Raw genomic sequence first — 21,259 nt, 5'->3', positions numbered from 1 at the left:
ATACAAAAAGTGAGAAGTGGGGGGAAATTACTAAAGCAGTGGCCTATCATATTGCTAAAGACATGGTCCCCATCTCAACTGTGGAACAAGAGGGCTTTATACAGCTGCTAAAAACTCTTGACCAAAGATACCAGTTACCTAGCCGGAAATACTTCACCAGAGAAGCACTGCCAAAAATGTATACTGATGTTAGACAGAGTCTCGCTGCCCAGCTCACCAAAGTGTCTCACTTCGCACTGACAACCGACATGTGGTCCAGCAGGACGTGCGAGCCATATATGAGTGTGACTATACATTTCATGGAAGACTGGGAACTGAAAACTGCCTGTCTCCAGACCAGCTACTTTCCTCAAGACCACACCGGAGAGCATATAGCTGAAGCCCTGCAGGATGTGCTCAAAACCTGGAAGCTCAACCCGACGGGACTGGTTGCTATAACAACTGACAACGGGGCTAATATTGTCAAGGCGGTTCAACTGAACAAGTGGTCGAGGATCCAGTGTTTTGGTCACATGCTTCATCTGGCCATTGGTGAGTGCAATACTGAATTTTTTGATTTGGAAAAAAACCCGCTAATAAATGAAAAGTGTATAGAGTCTCTTGTAGAGCTAAACATGCCTATGGACCACAAGACAAATATTTTTATAAGTCATAGCCAGCATATACATCTATCACTTAGAAATCGAAAGTTAGTTGAATAAATAAATAAACTATCCCTATTAAATCCAATAAACGTATTGGGGTGCATTTGTCTTTGTATTAGATTGAGTTGTGACACTAAATGAGGACCACAGCTGAGACAAGACAGGGATACATTTTTAAATACATAGTGAGATTAAAAGGTGTAAAAAAAACAAACAAAAAAACATGTTCTAATCATTTGGTGATCTGGTGATTTTACCAAGATATGCTAACTAGAACCATTTCTAGGTTATACATTACACGACACATTTTTCAAATATTGTTGAGTCTTATGCATCACATCTTATATAAGTGAGATGGATGTTAGTTTCCCTTTGAGCGATTTGCCTCTTAACATAACAATTAAAGTGATTTTAAAAGTTTGCATTTTGTGTGTCACAGGACATGCTATGGATGATGCCCGCATTACCCGGTTATTTCTCTGTGTAAGAAAGTCGTCAGCAGCTTCTCCTACAGCTGGAGGAAGAGAAGAGAGCTGGCTGAAGTGCAAATACAGCTGGGTCTTCCAAGTCACCAGCTACTCACAGAGGCAACAGCTCGCTGGGGATCAAGGCTTCTCGTGATAGAGAGGGGTCTGGAGCAGGAAAGAGCACTTTCTAAAGTTCTCTGTCGACATGAAAACCAGACCTCTAGTCCCTACTTGGCAGGACATAGAGGTCCTGGAGGCAGTTCAGAAAGCTCTCAAACCCTGTCAGGACTTCACTGATGCACTTTCAGGAGAGAAGTATGTGACCCTGTCCTGTGCTACACCTGTTTAACACTAGTCTCCTGGCACCTGGAGAGGAGGATAGTGAGCTGTGTAAATCCATCAAGACCCGCATTGTGGATTACCTCAACAATAAATATGCAGATCCATCCACCAGTGACCTGTTGGACATGGCTTCTTTTGTGGATCCACGGTTCAGGGCGAAATACATCCCTAGTGAGAAAATTAATGCACTAAAACATAAACTCGTCTTGGAGGCAGAGTCTCTGCTCAGCTATCAGGGCACGTGTTTGTCTGAGCTGCCTGATCCAGCCGTGCCTGAGTCTGCAGACCAAGAAGAAGCAGCAGTGGGTGACACAGCTAAAAAGAGATCACTGGCAAGCTTCTCCCAGCACAGCACAGCCACCAACACTGGTTTCACAAGGAGGGAGGCAATCGAAAATGAATTTTCTAGCTACCTGTTGTCAGTTTGTGTAGAGAGTGATGCTGACCCTCTCAAATGGTGGAAGGAACATGAAGTTGCCTTTCCAGCACTGAGCCTCCTGGCCGAGAAATACCTTTGTGTGCCAGCTACCAGCTCCCCTTCTGAAAGGACTTTTAGTTGCAGTGGAAACATGGTAACCTGCCACAGGGCATCCTTGAAGCCTGATACTGTTGACAGATTAGTTTTCCTGGCACAAAATCTGGAAGCTGTACAGTAGCTGGCCTTGCCAATTGTTTGTGTTCTTTCTATATTGTTATTGTCATTGGAGATTTGCACAAAGACCCACTGAGCAAAGAATGTAATTTTGTTCATTTCATTCAACCTGTTTACATGTTTAGTTTTTTGCACAAAGTACCAGATGATTGTTCAGCAATACACACAAAGAAGCACTTTAGAAAACTTTAATTCAGTGTAAGCACTTTTTAAAGAGCAAGATGCCTTTGTTATTTTAGATCTGCATCTTTTTAGTTTACATTTTACATTTAGTTTACAATTTTTAGCTTTTTGTTATGTATGAAAAGAAAAAAAATGGAGCATTATTATTTAATAAATGCTGACAATTTATTTTTGACAATTTTTTCATGTACATCTACAGTTGTATCTTAATAAAAGTTACATGTGTGACATCTGGGACAAGTACCTTTGACCAAGAACTCTCTTTTTGTTCTTACTTTATGGGATTAAAGAAATATCGAGATATGAATTTTGGTCCATATCGCCCAGCTCTAATTCCCACCCCCATATACACAACCAAATACTCGGCACTCACCCGACGTGTAGACAGACACAAATAGACACTGCACAGACAGTCGCACTCCCCAAACATACTCTATATCCCAGGTCCAGGTACCCCCGCCCTCAGAGGGGCAAGCCGCACCTAGACCCAGGAGATGTAACCCTTCTCTCTGGGGTGGAGGCAAGCGGACCACCTCCTTATCTGCAGTAGCAGGGAGGCCCCGCATCCCAGACCCCAGTCTGACGGCCAGCACCTCCTCCCAGCCCCCCAGCCCTGACGGCTAACAGAACCGGGGTGTGCGAAGACCTCAAACCTCCCTACGCCCGGTCATATGTAGTGTTGCTGTGTGCTGTTCTAAAGTGCATTTAAAACTCAGGAGAGCATGGTTCCTGCTTCCTCTCAGAGAGCAGCACGGCTCCTCCCGAAAACCCTTAGTGTCTAAATGCATTTAAAATTGAGGGTAGGGCACCAGCGCCAGAGGTGGGTTGGAGTACACCGACCATCCTCTGGATGCTGTAAAACGTGCCCACCCCCAAGGCCCTATATGTCTGTGTTATGTGAGAGTGTGAGTAATGTGGATGTCTAGGTTGCAGAATAAAATTGAGGCACAGGCGGCCAGAAGGGGACAGAGGGGGCGTGCCTCCCCTGCACCCTGGTGACATACCTGCACCCCAAGCCCTGCGTGTGTGGGTGGGTGTGGTGGAGCGGGAAGAGGGAGGCAGCTGAGGATGGGGATTAACTCTTTTATAACGTGTCCAGGGGCAACGCAAAATTAAAAACGCTATTTAATAACAATCTGTCCAATAAAGGTCTTCAACTTATTTAATGTCGCCCAGTGTTAGCCCACCTTAAAAAATACACAATTACAATACAACATTTGACCACAAATTGTTTTTTTTATGATCAAGTCTGTTTTACTGTCACATGAGTGGTGCAATCCTACCTCCTCTAGCAGTACAGGGACACCCATGCTTATGGCATTCTCCAGGGTACGAAGGAAGCCAGAGTCCGTTAGCTTGATCACCTTTAGACCATGTTTAGCCTCCTTGGAGCGGATCCATTGGTTAGCCTGTGAATGAAAGAAATAATCCTTAATCCCTAATGTGATGAAGATGACTTCTTTAAAAAATTTGTAAGAACGAATTTAAACTTATTTATCCTTGCTATGCAGCTGTATACCACTATTTTCAAAATCAAAATTAGTTTTAAAAACAAGGTTCTCGTGTAATACACGTGTGAAAGATGGCGAGATGGCGCTGGAGTGACGGCAGCCTTTCCAAGTAGCTCTGCAACACCGCACCTTTTTTCTTAACTTTAACTTTTTTAGACTAGGTTTTTCAAAGTTTTTTTTCACCTTCCTCTACTTATACCTCTTAGATATAGCGATACAAGATGGATAATGCACTTTTCAAAACTTCTGGAACCAGCTCCTTCATTTATTCGAGAGCGGAGCTGCTGGCACTAAAAACAAAGGGACAGACCGGCATGCGACACAACATCCCGGCCGAGCTAAAGAGGAGCTACAGAGGCTGCAAAGCTGGAGCGAGGAGAGCGGATCACCGGAGGCGATTCAAACCATCAATCCCGACAGTGATCATGGGCAACGTGAACTCGTTACAGAATAAGATTGACGAACTGTGCGCTCTGAACAACCACAGACTATACCGTGAGTGCAGCTTGTTTATCTTCACGGAGACGTGGCTAACCGAGCTAACGCCGCAGGCTAACGTAGACCTATGCGGTTTCACATCCGTGAGAGCCGATAGGGACACGCAGGCCAGCGGAAAAAGCAGAGGTGGGGGACTCATTGTCTACGTTAACAACAGATACTGTAACCCTGGACACGTCTCCGTTAAAGTTTCGGTATGCCGTCCGGACCTGGAGCTGCTAGCTGTTAGCTTGCGGCCATATTATCTACCTCGGGAGTTCAGTCATGTGATCTGTGTGTGTGTTTACATCCCTCCGAGGGCCGACGCAACAGCTGCCTGTGAGAAAATACACACAGTCACAGCAAGACTTCAGACACAAAACCCCGAGGCTTTCATTATTATATCTGGAGACTTTAACCATGCCACACTGGACTCTACTCTGGCTGCTTTTCACCAGTTTGTGAATTGTCCCACAAGGAGCAACAGGACAATTGACCTACTGTATGCTAATGTGAGAGATGCATACAGAGCCACCCCCCTCCCCCCACTAGGGAAGTCAGACCACAACCTGGTTTACCTACAGCCACAATACACACCCCTCGTCCAAAGGCAGCCTGTCACAACGCGCTCCATCCGGAGATGGACCCCAGAAAAGGAGGATGCTCTGAGAGACTGCTATGACACCACAGACTGGGATGTGCTCCTGAGCCCACATGGTGAGGACATAGAGGGGGCGACACACTGTCTTACAGACTACCTCAACTTTTGTGTGGACACAGTCGCCCCTGCTAAGACGGTACGGTGTTATCCTAATAACAAACCGTGGGTAACACAGGAAGTCAAAGCTGTCCTCAACATGAAGAAGAAGGCTTTCAGGAGCAAAGTGAAGGAGGAGATGAAAGCAGCACAGCGGGAGGTGAAACGCTGCCTGAGGGAAGCAAAGGACACCTACAGGAGGAAGGTGGAGCAGAAGTTGGAGAGGAACAATATGAGGGAGGTCTGGAATGGTGTGAAAACCATCACAGGCCACAACACCAAGAAAAGCACAGTGGGGGGGACTGTGGAGAAGACAAACGAACTCAACAACTTCTTCAACAGGTTTGACCAGCCCACAACCCCCCCACCCTCACCCTCACCTTCACTACAGAGTCCTCTCCCCACTCTCCTGCCTCCCTCGCTTCCCCCCCTTCCTGACACCATGACACCCCCCTCCTCCAATCCCTCTCTCAGCAGCAAGACATCTCCCCCCCTCCCCTCCTCCCAAACATCTCCCAGTGTCACAGTGGATCAGGTCAGGAGGCAACTGAGGAAGCTTCGCCCCAGAAAGGCAGCAGGCCCAGACAAGGTGTGTCCTAGGATGCTTAAGGCGTGTGCTGCTGAACTTGGGGAGCCGCTACAACGAGTCTTCAACCTCAGTCTGCGACTGGGGAGAGTGCCCGCCCTATGGAAGACATCCTGCATCGTCCCGGTCCCCAAAAAGAACCGGCCCAATGAGCTGAATGACTTCCGACCGGTGGCACTGACGTCACATCTTATGAAGACTCTAGAGCGGCTCTTCCTCAACCTCCTCCGACCACAGGTACAACATGCCCAGGACCCACTACAGTTTGCATACAAGGTGGGTGTCGGAGTGGAGGATGCCATCCTGTACCTCCTACACAGAGCCCACTCACACCTGGATGGGGGAAAAGGCACGGTCAGGATCCTGTTTCTTGACTTTTCCAGTGCCTTTAATACCATCCGGCCCTGTATGCTTCAAGAAAAACTGAACAGGATGGAGGTGGACCCCTGCCTGGTGGCTTGGATCTCCGACTACCTCACCGACAGACCACAGTATGTCAGGCTGAAGGACATCACGTCTGACACTGTGGTCAGCAGCACAGGAGCACCACAGGGAACTGTGCTGTCCCCTCTTCTCTTCACCCTGTACACCTCTGACTTCTGCTACAACTCTGAATTATGCCATATTCAGAAGTTTGCAGATGACACGGCCATCATGGGGTGTATCTGGGATGATCAAGAAGAGGAGTACAGAAGTCTGGTGAGGAACTTTGTCGCATGGAGTCACACAAACCACCTGCAACTCAACACCTCAAAGACTAAGGAACTGGTTGTGGACTTCGGGAGGTCCAGAGAAGGTCCACTGCCGGTTCAGATAGAGGGGGAGGAGGTGGAGGTGGTCAACAAGTACAAGTACCTCGGGCTGTGGGTGGACAATAAACTGGACTGGTCATGCAACACAGAGCACCTGTATAAAAAAGCCCAAAGCCGACTGTACTTCCTCAGGAGGCTGAGGTCTTTTAACATCTGCAGGAAGCTCCTGAGGATGTTTTACCAGTCAGTGGTTGCTGGAGTACTTTTCTATGCTGTGGTGTGCTGGGGGAGCAGCACAGCAAAGAGGGACTCATCCAGGCTGGAGAAACTGATCAGGAGGGCTAGCTCTGTGGTCGGCATGAAGCTGGACACTCTGGTGACAGTGGCAGAGAAAAGGACATTAAAGAAACTGATGGACATTATGGACAATGCTGGGCATCCTCTGCACACGGCCATAAACAACCAGAAGAGTCTGTTCAGTGACAGGTTGCTTCTCCCCAAGACAAGAACTAACAGACTTAAAAACTCCTTTGTCCCACACGCCATCAAACTGTTTAACTCCTCTCTGGAGGGGAGAGGGAGGGGAAACAGGAGGACAAAGGAGGGGGGAACAACTAAGCTGTAGTGCCTCTGCACCTCACTGTACAATACCTTGTGCAATACTTTTTGTAAATAGTCAACAGTGCAATAGACTCAATACTTGAAATGTGCAATTCACTTGTATTTTTATTTTTTTATTCCTATTTATTCTATTTATCCCCTTTGTATATTTTATTTATATTTGTCTCTGTATTTATATGTGTGTGTGTGTGTGTGTGTGTGTGTGTGTGTGTGTGTGTGTGTGTGTGTGTATATATATAACAGTTCTGTAACTGTAACTCTGGTCGTTGCTGTGCTTTTTTTGGAAGTCGAATTTCCCAGAGGAACCCACCCGAGGGATTAATAAAGTTCTATCTTATCTTATCTTAAATGAATATTAATCACTTGGGATTATACAGATAATTGAGAAGTTAAAGTGTTAAAAAAATAACCCATTTCATTCATAAAGTAATCAGTGCTGGAATTATCGGCACTACATGGATGCTGCTGGAAACTTGTTTCTAGTTCACCTGATCCTGTGGGTCGATCATAAGAGGCCACCGGTGGCCCTCAGTCACCAGGATGCCATTCTCTGTAGAAACAGTGTCACGAGGCAAACCTTCTGCCTTCCACTGGCGGATGACATATTGATCACCAAGAATGTTAATCAGGCTAAAAGTGGAACTGATTGGGATGTTCAGGTTCTGGCACTGCGTTATCCACTGGTCAATTAGCTGGTGAGAGGGAAACAGAGCGCACACAAGCACAACAACTCAGGTTGTATTTGATTTCATCCCTTATTATTACATGTTATTTCCTGTCTTATAATAAAAACAAACAAGGTGTAAGGCCATTACGATAGTGGGGATTGCGTGTGACTGAGCACAATAGCAGTAATAAGAAAACTGGGCTCAGCTTTTGTTTGTTTGTCCTATTTTCTACTGATTTTCAAAAATTAGACTAAACTCATACTAAAGGCACAAGCTGCTAATTCTTTGTTAGAGCAGCCTGTAAAACCTTAAAAAGCACAGAATAAACCTGTACCTACCAGCTGTCTATAGTGGGAAGTAAATGCGCCATAATATGCCACACAAGCAGCTGCAATGAAGATATTTCCCACAACATTGATGATCTCTTGCTCAAACAGGGCTACACTTTCTTCCCAGCATACTTGTTCGTCACCAAGAGCGGACGCTAGCTTCCCTGCCCTGATCAGACGGGCCTGTGTCAGAGCCATCGTATTAACTTTGATGAAAAAGAAAGAGAAAGAATTTTAGCAAGCCAAAGACAGCAAGGTACATCAAACATTTAATAAAAGACAGATGGTAGAACTTATTTCACAGAGTATATTTTATGTTGCACTTTTTGGCACAACTCAAACTGCTCCTGCAGGACCTTGATCTGGTTCTCCACCTCCTGAAGCTTCTTCTGCTTCTCTTTTAGGGTTGCCATGGTCACATCCAGCTCTTCCTGCACAAATGAGTAAGCACAGATGAAGAGGGAAATGGTAGGGTAATATCATACAGGAATCATTAAAGCAATACCTCACCCCTCCGGCGCGGTAGTACTGGAGAATAAATTCAATGTCCTGGATCCTGTGGACTTTCCTCCTCTGGCCGCTAGCCCTCGCCATCCCGCTGTGGTCTGCGCCATCTCCACCACTACGCCCCCGGAGCCGCGGCGGGCAACCCGACGCTGTGGTGCAAACTCACCGCGGAGAGCTGTGCTTTACCCCGGCTCCTCGGAGAAGAGGACCCATGGCGTGGCTACCTGGGAGTCACTCACGCAGTCCGGCTGGCGCATCTCCATCTGAACACCCCCGGTGCCGCGGCGCGGGCGTCTCAGATGACCAGCAGCCCCCGGTGGCACCTCCTCTCTTCACGCTGGTCCTCGGGGATTCCATCGTCAGGAACGTGCGGATGAGGGGGGCGCTCACGCTGTCGTTCCCGGGAGCCACCGTTGTTGACATAGTGGACAGAATTCCCAACATTCTGGCATCCCACCCACAGGTTAACCGGCTCATCATCCACATCGGCACCAATGACATCCCCAAACAGCAATCTGAGCTGCTGAAGTTGGACTTCCTCCAACTCTTCAGCCTTCTTGGTCAGTTGCAGGTGAGTGCTTTTATCTCTGGGCCCACCCCCACCTGTGGCAGAGGGATAGGCCGTTTCAGCCGGCTGCTCAGCCTTAACACCTGGCTTTCCTCCGCCTGTGTCTCCCACGGCGTGGGTTTTATTAACAATTTTGATGCCTTCTGGGAGAGGAGGCATCTTTTTGGGGCAGACGGGCTCCACTTCAACGCCTGGGGACGCCGTTTGCTGTCCGCCAATTTGGCATTTGGCGTACAGCACTCCCGCACACCGCCCTGTCACTACCCCAAACTGACATTACCTGCAGATCTGTCTGCCACTGACTGATGTTCCCCTGGTCCCAGCTCCTATATTTGTTCCACTTTTAACAGTAATACACAAAACTCTGGACTAGGACCTCTCTCTCCCACAGTCAACACAATACCCGTCATAATCACAAACAGAGCAACAGAATTATCATAAATCCAGTAACTCCAAAAACATTAATAACCTAAATATCAACATCCATTCAACTCTATTGTCAATAATCCACCAGTCTCAATCACTATGGCACTTTTAAATGTCTGCTCTCTGTTGAACAAGTCTTTTATTATTAATGATTTAATCTTAGATAATAAACTTGACTGTTTATTTTTAACTGAAACATGGCTGGGTTCGGATGCACCAGTTGTTCTCACTGAGGCCTCCCCACCAAATTTTAATTTCTCTTTTTCTATTAGAAGTGGTAAGAGAGGTGGTGGGACTGCATCTTTAACCAACAACACAGTCACCACCAAACACATTTTATTTAATCATTTTACCACTTTTGAATTCCATGCTATTGTTTTCAGCAGCCCTCCAGTTTTATCTGTCACAGTTTACAGACCACCTAAAGACAGCGCTGCTTTTATCAAGGAATTCTCAGAATTTTTAACAAACATACATTCAAAATATAACATGATCATTTTAACCGGTGATTTTAACCTGCACATAGATAATCCTTCTGACCCTGCAGCAAAAGAATTCTTAAACATTCTTCACTGTTTGGATTTTACCCAGCACGTCACACAGCCGACTCACAACAGAGGACACACTCTGGACCTGGTCATCACCCATGGGCTGTCCACCAGCGTGTCCTCTGTTGTTGACTTGGCTGTCTCTGACCACTACTGTGTGTTTTTTAACATCACCGGTTTTATTCAGCGGAAGACCTCGGTGCGAACTGTGAGGAGGCGCTATCTAACCTCTGAAGTGGCTGCAAATTTTACCAGGGTTTTAGACGAATGCCCCCCTGTGATTCTACCTGCACCCTGCGATTTGATTTTTAGTTATTTCAACAGCAAACTGAAGAAAAGCCTTGACTCCGTTGCTCCACTCACCACCAAAAAGATTAACGTAAAACATGCATCACCCTGGAGAAACGAAGAAGTCAAAAAACTCAAAAGAAATTGCAGGGCAGCAGAAAGGAGATGGAGGAAAAATAAAAATAATATCAACCATCAAATATTTTGCGAGCAACTTAAAATGTACAATAATACATTAAGGAAGTCAAGAAATTCATACTTCGCCAAAATAATCAGTATTAACGAAAATAATCCCAAGGTCCTCTTTTCCACCATAGATCATTTATTTAACCCTGATTTTAACAGCTCCCAAAGAACCCCCACAGACTCGCTCTGTGGGCAGTTTGCAGACCACTTCAGGGGAAACGTCAGCGCCATCAGATCTGATATTTTATCTAATCGCGATATGATTGTAAACACATCTGAGGGCTCGATTGTACCTGAGGAGACACTGGACAGCTTTGTCCTGGTTAATGCTGAGAACCTTCAGAAGGTTTTCTCCACAGTGAGACCCACCACATGTCTTTTAGATCCAATCCCTTCTTCACTCTTTAAAACACTTTATGGATTTTTTGAGGCTGAGCTTTTATACATGATGAATTGCTCTCTTCAGTTGGGTGTCTTCCCTGCTGCCTTTAAAACGGCGGTGGTGAGACCCCTTCTGAAGAAGAGCAATTTGGATTGTAATGATTTTAATAACTACAGACCTGTATCCAACTCACCATTTTTAAGTAAAATCTTAGAAAAACTTGTTTTTACTCAGATTAATGATTTTCTAAATTATAGACAGATCCTGGAGATATTCCAGTCTGGATTTAGGGTGAACCACAGCACAGAGACGGCTCTCCTAAAGGTTTTAAATGATCTTAGATGTAACTGGGACGCCCAAAAGCTCTCAGTGCTGGTGCTGCTGGATCTAAGCGCAGCCTTTGATACAGTAGACCACGCTATTCTTTTAAACAGACTAAAACACATGGTGGGCCTCTCTGGTGCTGTACACAACTGGTTCACTTCCTGTCTCTCAGACAGAACTTTTATGGTGAGTATGGATACATGCTCCTCTAAGATCCATGAAATGACATGTGGTGTGCCTCAAGGGTCGGTTCTAGGCCCTGTACTTTTTAATTTGTATATGCTCCCTCTCGGCGGTGTCATCAGGAGGCATGGAGTGAACTTCCACAGTTACGCTGATGACACGCAGCTGTACATCTCCGTGTCTCCTGATGACACCAGACCAATGGATGCCCTTTTTAACTGTATTTTAGATATAAGATCTTGGATGGCAGAAAACTTTTTACAGCTTAACCAGGACAAGACTGAAGTTTTAATCGTCGGTCCTGAGGCTCAGAGAGAGAAACTCTTGTCTAAATTAGAGGCATTTTCACTATGTCCTTCGCTACAAGTGAAAAACCTGGGTGTTATTTTTGACTCTGAGCTTGGTTTTATCCCACATATTAAACATGTGACCAAAATTGGATTTTATCATCTAAAAAATATAGCCAGAGTCGCCCTATTCTCTCTCGGGCCAACACGGAGATGCTGATGCATGCTTTTATTACCAGTCGCATTGATTACTGCCCTGCTCTCTGGTCTTCCTAAGAAGAATATTTCAACTTTACAACTCTTGCAAAACTCGGCAGCTCGTGTGCTGACGGAGACCAGAGGGCGGGCCCACATTACACCGGTTTTAGAATCGCTGCACTGGCTCCCCGTGTGTTTCAGGATCGATTTTAAAGTTCTTTTACTGGTTTTTAAATGTCTTAATGGTCTTGGGCCTTCTTATCTCTCAGATCTGCTTTTACCATACGAACCCTCGCGGACCCTGAGGTCCTCTGGTACTGGCCTTTTGATTGTCCCTAAAGTCAGGACACATACTCACGGAGAGGCAGCTTTTCAGTGGTATGGTCCTCGTCTGTGGAACAGCCTGCCGGAGGAGCTCAGGGCCGCAGAGAACGTACATGTTTTTAAGAACAGGCTCAAGACCCACCTTTTTAATTTAGCTTTTACTTAACGTTTATTTATTTTATGCTTATTTATTCTATCCTGTTATTCTATTATTAATTTAGGATTTACCTAAAATTTATTGATTTTATTCTTATTCATTTTTTAATCTTCTTACTCTATTTATATTTATATTTATATTGTATCCTGTTCTTATTTATTTTATCATTTTACCCTGTATATATCCTATTGTGTCATATCTCCAGTGTTTCCTCGGAGGGCGCTCTCTGCACCGGGGCTGTGATCGACCGTGGCTGCTGGGTCTCTGGGGGTCCTCTCAGCCTGGCTGGGGGGCTTCTTTGCCTCCCTCCTGCTGTGTGCCCAGCCTGGAGGCTGCGGTCTGTGACCGGCTCCCGGTGCAGACGGCTCCCTGTTATAGTGTTTCCTCACTTGGCTCATGTGAACCCAGCCCAATTTTTACTCTTTAAGTGTGCGTGTGTGTGTGTGTGTGTGTGTGAGTGTGGGGAGTGAGTTGGAGGGTGGGGTGGGCTGCTTTTAACCATGTAAAGCACTTTGTGCTACATTTTTTTTGTATGAAAAGTGCTTTATAAATAAAGATTGATTGATTGATGTGTTGGTCTGGTTTTTATTTCTCATCATTAAGTTTAGTGCACATATGCCAAACCTACATCAGACTTAGTGCTGTAACGTACTCTGGCCAAAATCTTGACTGCTCCTTAAAGCAATAAGCTGCATAGCTCTAGCTACAGTACTACAACATTGGCAAAGCCCATAGAAATCCAGCGATGCGTTTGTCTTGAAAATAGTCTCCTGCCTTAAATTTTCTAAAATTCCCCAATAATCTGAAACAGCGAGTGGAATAAAACACTAATGAGAGAGCTGAAGACCACCACCAACACTTGGCTTTGCAGTGACCCATCTTAGACTGGGTAGCTTACAAACTTCCATTATATAAACTGTGATTCATGATCCACTAGTGAACAGCGTCAAACTGATCATCTCCTTCTTTAGACCTCACCATGTCTTTAGCAGACATATTACCAATGCACCAGAGTGCATTGGTAATATGTCTGCTAAAGACATTAAGCTGCTTTGTGTTTATATATAGCAGGTAACACAGACGACACTAACTCTTTCTTATGTTTATGAAGAAGAAATAATGTTTAGATCAACATTTTACTTAAATGTCAGCAGTCGTAGTCCCACAAATGCAGATATTTTTGTCCTGGTTTAGTGTAACACTATTATCCATCCATCCATCCATTTTCATCCGCTTTGTCCGGGGCCGGGTCGCGGGGGCAGCAGCCTAAGCTGCGCTATTAACAAACCAAAAAAAACCAAAAATATTACAAACTATTTCATATCTACATTATAATTTCCCCCTTAACCTGTATGATGTGGCTAAAATTAACACAACTCTGAATGATAGATAATGTTAAAACCCTAAATCAGGGCTCCCACAGGACTGTTTTTTTTTTTTTACAGGTTGAATCCTTATAATTACTTTGAAACACTTAATAACTTACATTTGAATAAGCCTGTAAGAACATATTTTTCCTTAGTGAGGTAAACCTAGAACGTTAATTTATTTCAGCTTCAGCTAACAATGACGGCACATCAACAATGCACTCTGTAACTGACCTGTGCCTTGGCCAGTTTTTCTCTCTTGGGCCAACCTCTTTGAAGACTCGAGTAAAGATCCATAGCTCTGACTAGGGATGGGTATCGTTTAGGTTTTATCCGATACCGGTGCCAAATCGGTACTTTTGAAACTGTGCCGGTGCTCAAACCGGTGCTTAAAGAATGGAGAACACAAAATTGGTCCAAAAACTTCTCATGTTCAGCTGTTTTTTTGTAAAAATATAACAATGTTAGCCTTTTCTGCAGCTATGGGGCATATATGGTATCACTGTTGGCTGGAAGCAGTGCTTAAACAATGGAAAAAACACCAACTTTGTCCAAAAACCTCTCATGTTTAACTGTTTTCCACTTTTTCTTTGGTCATTTTAGCCTTTTTGGCCAGGGTGAAGGGAGCATCTGCCATCAAACAAGAAGACAGCCGCATGTAGCTATGATGATGTTTGCTAGTTCACCTTACATGCATTAATGTAATAACGTGGTTAGCCTACTCAACGTAAATTACACACGAACAACATGAAGCTACTCACGCAGAGAAGAACGGCTGCTGCTGCATCATCATCCTCATCATTTCTGCTACACTGGCAGGGCTAGGGGCCAGGACTCTCCTCTTCGTGTTTTTGGGGGATGTTGCTAACTCGATAACAGGCACCACACCCGCAGTAGATGTGCTCGGTGTGAGGTCTCGCAGCAAGCTATCAAATACGGCGCATTTAAAAAAAAAAACACTATGCGTCGCCAGGTGTTTCATCGGATTCTTGGTGTTACCTCCTTTGACAGTATCACAGTATCAGCTTAAAGCACTTGTTGCTGCTGAGTTTGCATATTTTGCTGTGAAGTACAGCCAGACTTTTGACCGCTTCACCTTGGGCATTTTTAATCTGTAGCTCTGCTCTAAAAGAACGTACGTACCTGGGCCCGCCTACTATCCTCGGAAACTTAAAATGACTGGCTAGAATCCAAAGTGTGTGACGTCTCAGGAAAAAAAAAGCACCGAAATGTGCGCTGCTTTTCGGTCTGGTTACTACCGTTTATGTCAGAACCGGTGCCATGATGGCACCGGACACCGGTACCCATCCCTAGCTCTGACCCACATGCACATGGACTTGCACGCCCTTGATGCCTTTTCCACCTAATAAGAGCGACACAATAAGAAACTAGGCCAAGCAAAAACATACTGAAACATTTCAGAATTTCTGATAGGTTATACTATCTGAAAAACCACGTTTAGTCATAATGATACAGTAAGAAGATGTTATTTTCACTGGCTCTGTTTGTACTTTGACATTTTTTTTAATCTGCCAAAATATCCAAACTGACCTTTTCAGGCATGAAATTAGGGTCATTGATGTATTTTTGTAGTTTCAGCAGGATCCTAGGTTTGATATTGTCCTTGTCATATTCTGTCAGACGCCTGAGAAAGTTGGGATCGCCCAGTAATTGCTTGGCACTTAGCCAGTCTGGTCTGTTAGGAGAGAAGAAAGTTAGTGAGACACTGTTAACAAATAAGGACTAAAGAAATGTCACGGTTGCTCGATACATTAGACCGTGACATTAGTTGAGCTTTTCAAAGTAATGAAAATTCTTTGGGCAGAACAGCAAGTTTCAAAATCCCAAAGAGGATATTGTGAAGATTTAATTCAGATCAACAATGCAGTAGATTAGTGAATGGTGAAATCTGCAAGTCATCTCTGTTTAATGTTAAACGCAAAATACATAAGATTGAAAAAATAGTCCCGTTGAAGTGAAGGAGTGATAAAGTTATTACATTATTGTGATTATAAAGAGTTGCACTTTTAGAAACCATCACCAGTGCAGGGTGGATACCTAATAAAAGTGTAACATGTTAAGAAGCTATTTATTTATCTATTATTTTTTTAAGAAAATAGTGCACACTCACTTGCAATCAAGCAAGATGCAGACAGACTCCATGACAGTCATCACAGGGCTGGGGGTTTAGTGAACATCTTGATCTCAGAGATGTCAGCCCTGTTAAGAGATCTGAGGGCCTGGTTGGCACTCTCTAAAGCTGGCAGAGCCTGATCTAAGTCCCTCTGTGCATCATCTGCAATGGCCTGGGTTTCTTCAGCCTTAACTCGGGCCAGTGCCTCATCTTCTTCTACTACTTTATGTACCTGTGACAAGGAGAATTATTTTAGTTATGCTCATGAAGTAATGACAAAGAGTTACCATGATTTATAATTGAAATATAGGCAACATCAGACACGTTTTTGAAAGTTTTGTGATAAAACACAGACAGACCTCATCAGCCTTGTCTTGACCTACAGCCAATTTCTCCATGAGGGCATCGACATCAGTAGATTTTTGTTTGAGGACTGGCTCCAGAGCAGAAAGGTCCACCTTCATTTTGTCTACAAGCTCATTGGTCTCCAGCAGCTTAGTGACACCATTCTTTACACGATCCCTGGCCTATACAGTAACACACGCATACATAATTATCATGTTTGATATTATTGACATAACTCATGATGCATTACAGTCACAGTAAAAATAAAACTGACTATGAGTACTCACCACCAGCTAATGTCTCTAGCTGCTATTTTTCCTACACAATATCAGGTAACGATTCATCATCAACAACATATGTGAAAAATCGCCCATAATTGTGTTGACATACCAGAACTAACTGCTGTCTCTTGTTGCCAAGCATGCTGAGGTAGAGGTTGATAAGCTCTAGATAGGAGGTAGGTGTGGTGTAGTACCGGCGTCTCAGCTCTAAGTAGAAGCGCTCAGCCATTTCAGTGACACTAACGTGTATCTCGACACACATCGCAGAGATGTTCTGCTTCAGCTTCTCATTGCCAAAGTCCACATTCTGGAAAAAGGCCTCAGAGACAGAGCGCAGCGCCTCCCGGGGCCACTGAGCACCAGAACGTACAGCGAAAGAGAGGAAAGTGACATAAAGTTAGCAGCGAGGACAACGATTTGTAGCTTTGACCTTTAGCTCCTGTCAACTGAACAGTTATTCAGCAGATGGACATAAAACATTTATTTAAAAATAGAAATTGTAAAAAGATTTTTTTAAAGTAATAAGTTCAAAAGAAGCTTAAAAAATATAAACTACAACTTCCATGACGATTAGGGGTGGGTTTTTATAATCGATTCATCGATTAAAATCGATTCTGGCTTGGATAACGTAAAATCGATTCATTAAAATCCTGAATCGATTTTTTAATATAAATTTATTTTGTCCGAAATGCCAGAATCTCTGGTGACATCTCACAAAATTTCAAGAACCACCAAACAGTAAATGAGAGCAGGTACAGGGATTCTGCACATAGACTTAAACACACAGCGCAACCCGCGGATCAGAATCAGTTAGATGTCGCCTTTCTCACAGTCGGGGCTGAAAGCCGACAGCTCGCTGATCCGGGTCCGCGCTTTGTGTTCACGCCCTTTATGCGCTGATTCTAAAGCTGTTAGTTTGATCTCTCTCCAAACAATATTGACCGAACCAGCAGCTAAAGAAGATCCAAACGCTTCACATAAACATCGTCATGAATTCACTCTTTTACTGTTTTGCTTCCATTGCGATGCGCAGCTCTCTCTCTCTCCCTCTCTCCCTCCCTCCCCCCCCCCCCCCTCTCTCTCGAACAGTTTCGCTTTCTTCATTATTCGCTTGCTTGTTACGCACAAGTCTACTGTTGTTTACAGGCTGTCGGCCGCTGTTTTTTTCCCTTTTACATTCTTCCGAAAAGAAAACCTCATTTCTGCTGTTCAATACTGAACAAATTTAAACTTTTTAATATTATTCAAAATGCAAAATGCTTAGCCGTGTGTCTAATAAAACCGCTGTAACGTCAGAGGCAATGTTCATTAATTAATGGTTTTCTTTCGTTTTTGATGTACTGCAGAATATTTTTATAAAATCCCAGGCCAGGAAAATCACCTTCATGTTTTTCTGTGTTTTATCTTCAGCTACTTTGACACAAAAGCATCTGCTGTGATGCTCACACCTTGGATAAAGTCTTGCGAGTGTCAGCTTCCTTTTTATAGATACAAAAATATGTAAATGTTCTGATCTGAATTATACTTCTGACTGTCAAAATTTCCCAGATTTAAATCGAATCGAATCGAATTAAATCGAATCGTGGATCGAATCGATTTGGGACCTTGTGAATCGGAATTGAATCGATTCTAGAAATCAGTGACGATACCCAGCCCTAATGACGATGATGAAACTATTTTTTTTCTATAAAAAGGGACATGAATAGGATTACCTTAAAGCTATAGATTATGAAAAAGAATTCAATCTAAAGGGACGGTGGTGTAAATTAAAAAAAAGGGTTATTTTAGAAATATTTTACATGAACAAGAGTGATTCCATCGACAAGGGTAGTGACGTATATACTGAGTGATTCATATATATCAGTATACCTGCATAAACCAGTCAATAGTGCAGCAGTGAACCAGTGAAGGAAACATGCGACATCGGGACCTGAAAGCATCGCCCACAGGGCTCATACACAGCACAATGTGTCGTTTTTCTTGAACACGGGAGATGAAAAACTGGAACACCTGAACGCACCATGACAGACATGTAAAAAAGACACACACACATAGAAGATCACAACAGGCAAACAGCATCAGCTCTCATGTGTTCTTTCCTTTTGCCTGGGACACTGATTTTAACTGTCTGCTTTCATACAGTCTGTGGAAATTTTAGCCCATAGTGGGAATCTCAGATGCTTTGCTAGGTGTTTATTATCTTCTTTAAACAACTCAAAGGTCAGGCTTCATCATCCTTCTCTCATATTAGAAATTAATGTTTAATTTCATTTTTTTTTATCTTGTTGAAGATCTATGTACTGTCGCTGAAAACACTAAGTGATTATATCTGGTAGTTAAAGAATGATTTCCTACATTTAAGAAAAGCCACAACACTTTTCAGGATATGAACATTCGTGACTCCACGTTCGTCCCACATTCTAATTTGTTAAACACTTTGGGTCGTATCCAAAACAAAGTTCTGTGTCGAGATTGTATTTTTCATTTTTGCTAACTGTAACTTTATCCTAACTTTCACAGAAAATTTTAATTCATTTATTTTCTGACAAATAATGCAGATATGCTGTATTTAAAAGTTACTGCTTAAATTACACATGTTTTATAAACCTTATGTATTTACATAAGTACCGTACATACCTCATCCCTGCTCTCTTCACTGATTCCAGCCTCTCTGGCTTTAGGGCGGGTAGCAGCAAGCACTTGTTCTAGCTCGTCTTTTTCAAAGAGGTTAGGCACCTCACCAGAGTTTAAGCATGTTGTTTAAATCCTCCAAAAAATCTTCTACTACAATCTACAACAGATTTAATAGTTAAACACAGTAAGTACACAGAAACTTAAATACTGTAAGTATTTTTGTGGCTCAATCTTTTTGCAATACCTGAGTATCTGTAAAGAGGAGCACCATATCTTTGCCCTCCACACCAGCCATCTTGTAGAGCCTCCTCAAGTCTTCATGGAAGCTGTCATAGTTATACCCTCCGCTCAACTCAATCTCAAAGCAGCGGCACCCACACATGTGGGCTGCCAAGCGAGTGAGTGACTGCTTGCCTGTACCTCCCACCCCGACTAACAAGGCATTGCCTCGCTCCTGGCGAATTATACGAGCAATCCTAAAAAACATAATAAGATTATTTCGTTCCATATGGCACATGCATCGTGTCATTTAGAAAATGTACTGCTAGCTATAATCAGATCAAATCACTTGATATGACACTACCTTTAAAAAAAAAAAAATCGGAAGATGTGCAGTTAAATTTTATTACTGACGTTAAAATAAGAAAGAGTGCCTGCATTTTACTTATGTGGAAGGTATGTCTGCTAATTAGACATGCAAGTAATTATTATTATGGATAAATGATCCTTACAGTCCATATCACAGGCATTGCATGTTCTATTTTAAAACCAATAAAACACAATCACTCGTATTGCTACTGCCCTTTGGGTGACTCAGTTTGTCCCAACTACAGCTAAAATAAATCAACTACCTGTTAAGAAACTACACAAAAACAAGTTAAATTCACTCACCTGGAGACATGTTCAATGGCATCCTGGAAGAAAACCAGCTTGATCTCCTTGGAGAAGGTCATGTTGTAATCATCAAGATAGTCCTGAAGTACAGTCTGGATCTTATTCATGTCTGTCAGGTCTTCATACAGGCGATCTTTTTCTGCATGCATCTATGTGGATGATGGTGGACACAGAACAAAACTGCAAATCAGTAAATAATGTGCAGTATTTTTGTGTCGACCTGTAAATAAGTTGCTTGGAGGAAAACCTGACCTTGATGAAGTCCCCAAATATTATGGGATGAGACACAAAATGTGAAGACTAAGTGGATGTCAAAATATCGCCCTGGCAAAAAAGAGAGGTCTATCTTAAACCCATAAAGCCAAAATATAGATTTTGAGCTGATAACAATTAACTGAGCATTCAGAAAATAAAGTCTGAGGCTGGACTGTGAGAGTTCTTACTGGCCATCTCACAGATGATGGTGTTGAAGTAGGTCTTATCTTGGGTGTTGATGAGTCGGTCATGAAATACGCGCTGGCATTCATGGCAGAAAAGGCGGAAGATCTGGGTCTTGTCTCTTACTTGACTTGGCTCACACTGCAGTATGCCTGGTAAGCAACAGAGAGAATCTATATACTCACAACAAGCTTGAAAATCAACATTTGGTAAGACTATCTTTATTCTTCAACACAGTCTGAACATTTAGGTAAGCTTCTTGCAGTTTTTGAAAGTAGTCTTCAGGATTAGTTCTTCAGGTTTGTATTCAAAGCTCTTATTTATAGCTTGACTTCCTCTTGTTCCATTCCCTGTATAGATGATCCCACACTACTTCAATAATGTCAAGGTACAAACTCTGAGGAATCCAGTTCTTGTGTAATTTAGCAAACCTTAACCATTTCTCCCTCTCTTAAAACGGGATTCTTTTTGAGACCCACCCTTCCAACGAGACCACTTCTGATAAAAACTGAAATGCATCTCTCAGGTCCTGTGTCGGGACTTTCCTGCATATTTTTTCTATTTCTTAGGGACATTTAGATACTATATCTGAAGTAGGTTGTTCTTTTGTGCTCTACTTGTCCTGTTTCCCCAGGCCCAACAGCGTCTCCACTTTCTGAGAATCCTCAGAAAAATGGACCTGAAGAAGGAGCTGCTGACCGTCTTCTACCGCTGCTCCATTGAAAGTGTGCTGACATATTGCATCGGTGTGTGGTTCTCCAGCTGCACCACAGCACACAGAAAGGCACTCCAGAGGGTC

The 21,259-nt window shown here is 43.5% G+C and overlaps 1 pseudogene; it reads right to left on the bottom strand.

Moving 5' to 3' along the window:
* The window catches only part of LOC146644451 (dynein axonemal heavy chain 6-like), an 85,595-nt pseudogene that overhangs the window by 31,601 nt on the left and 32,735 nt on the right, over positions 1–21,259 (bottom strand).

This window comes from Rhamphochromis longiceps, linkage group LG22 (genome assembly GCF_057381845.1).
Source record: "Rhamphochromis longiceps isolate RC_006_pf linkage group LG22, R_longiceps_female_GT1.1, whole genome shotgun sequence".
Taxonomy (NCBI): domain Eukaryota; kingdom Metazoa; phylum Chordata; class Actinopteri; order Cichliformes; family Cichlidae; genus Rhamphochromis; species Rhamphochromis longiceps.
This window is presented reverse-complemented; position numbering and strand designations above follow the sequence as displayed.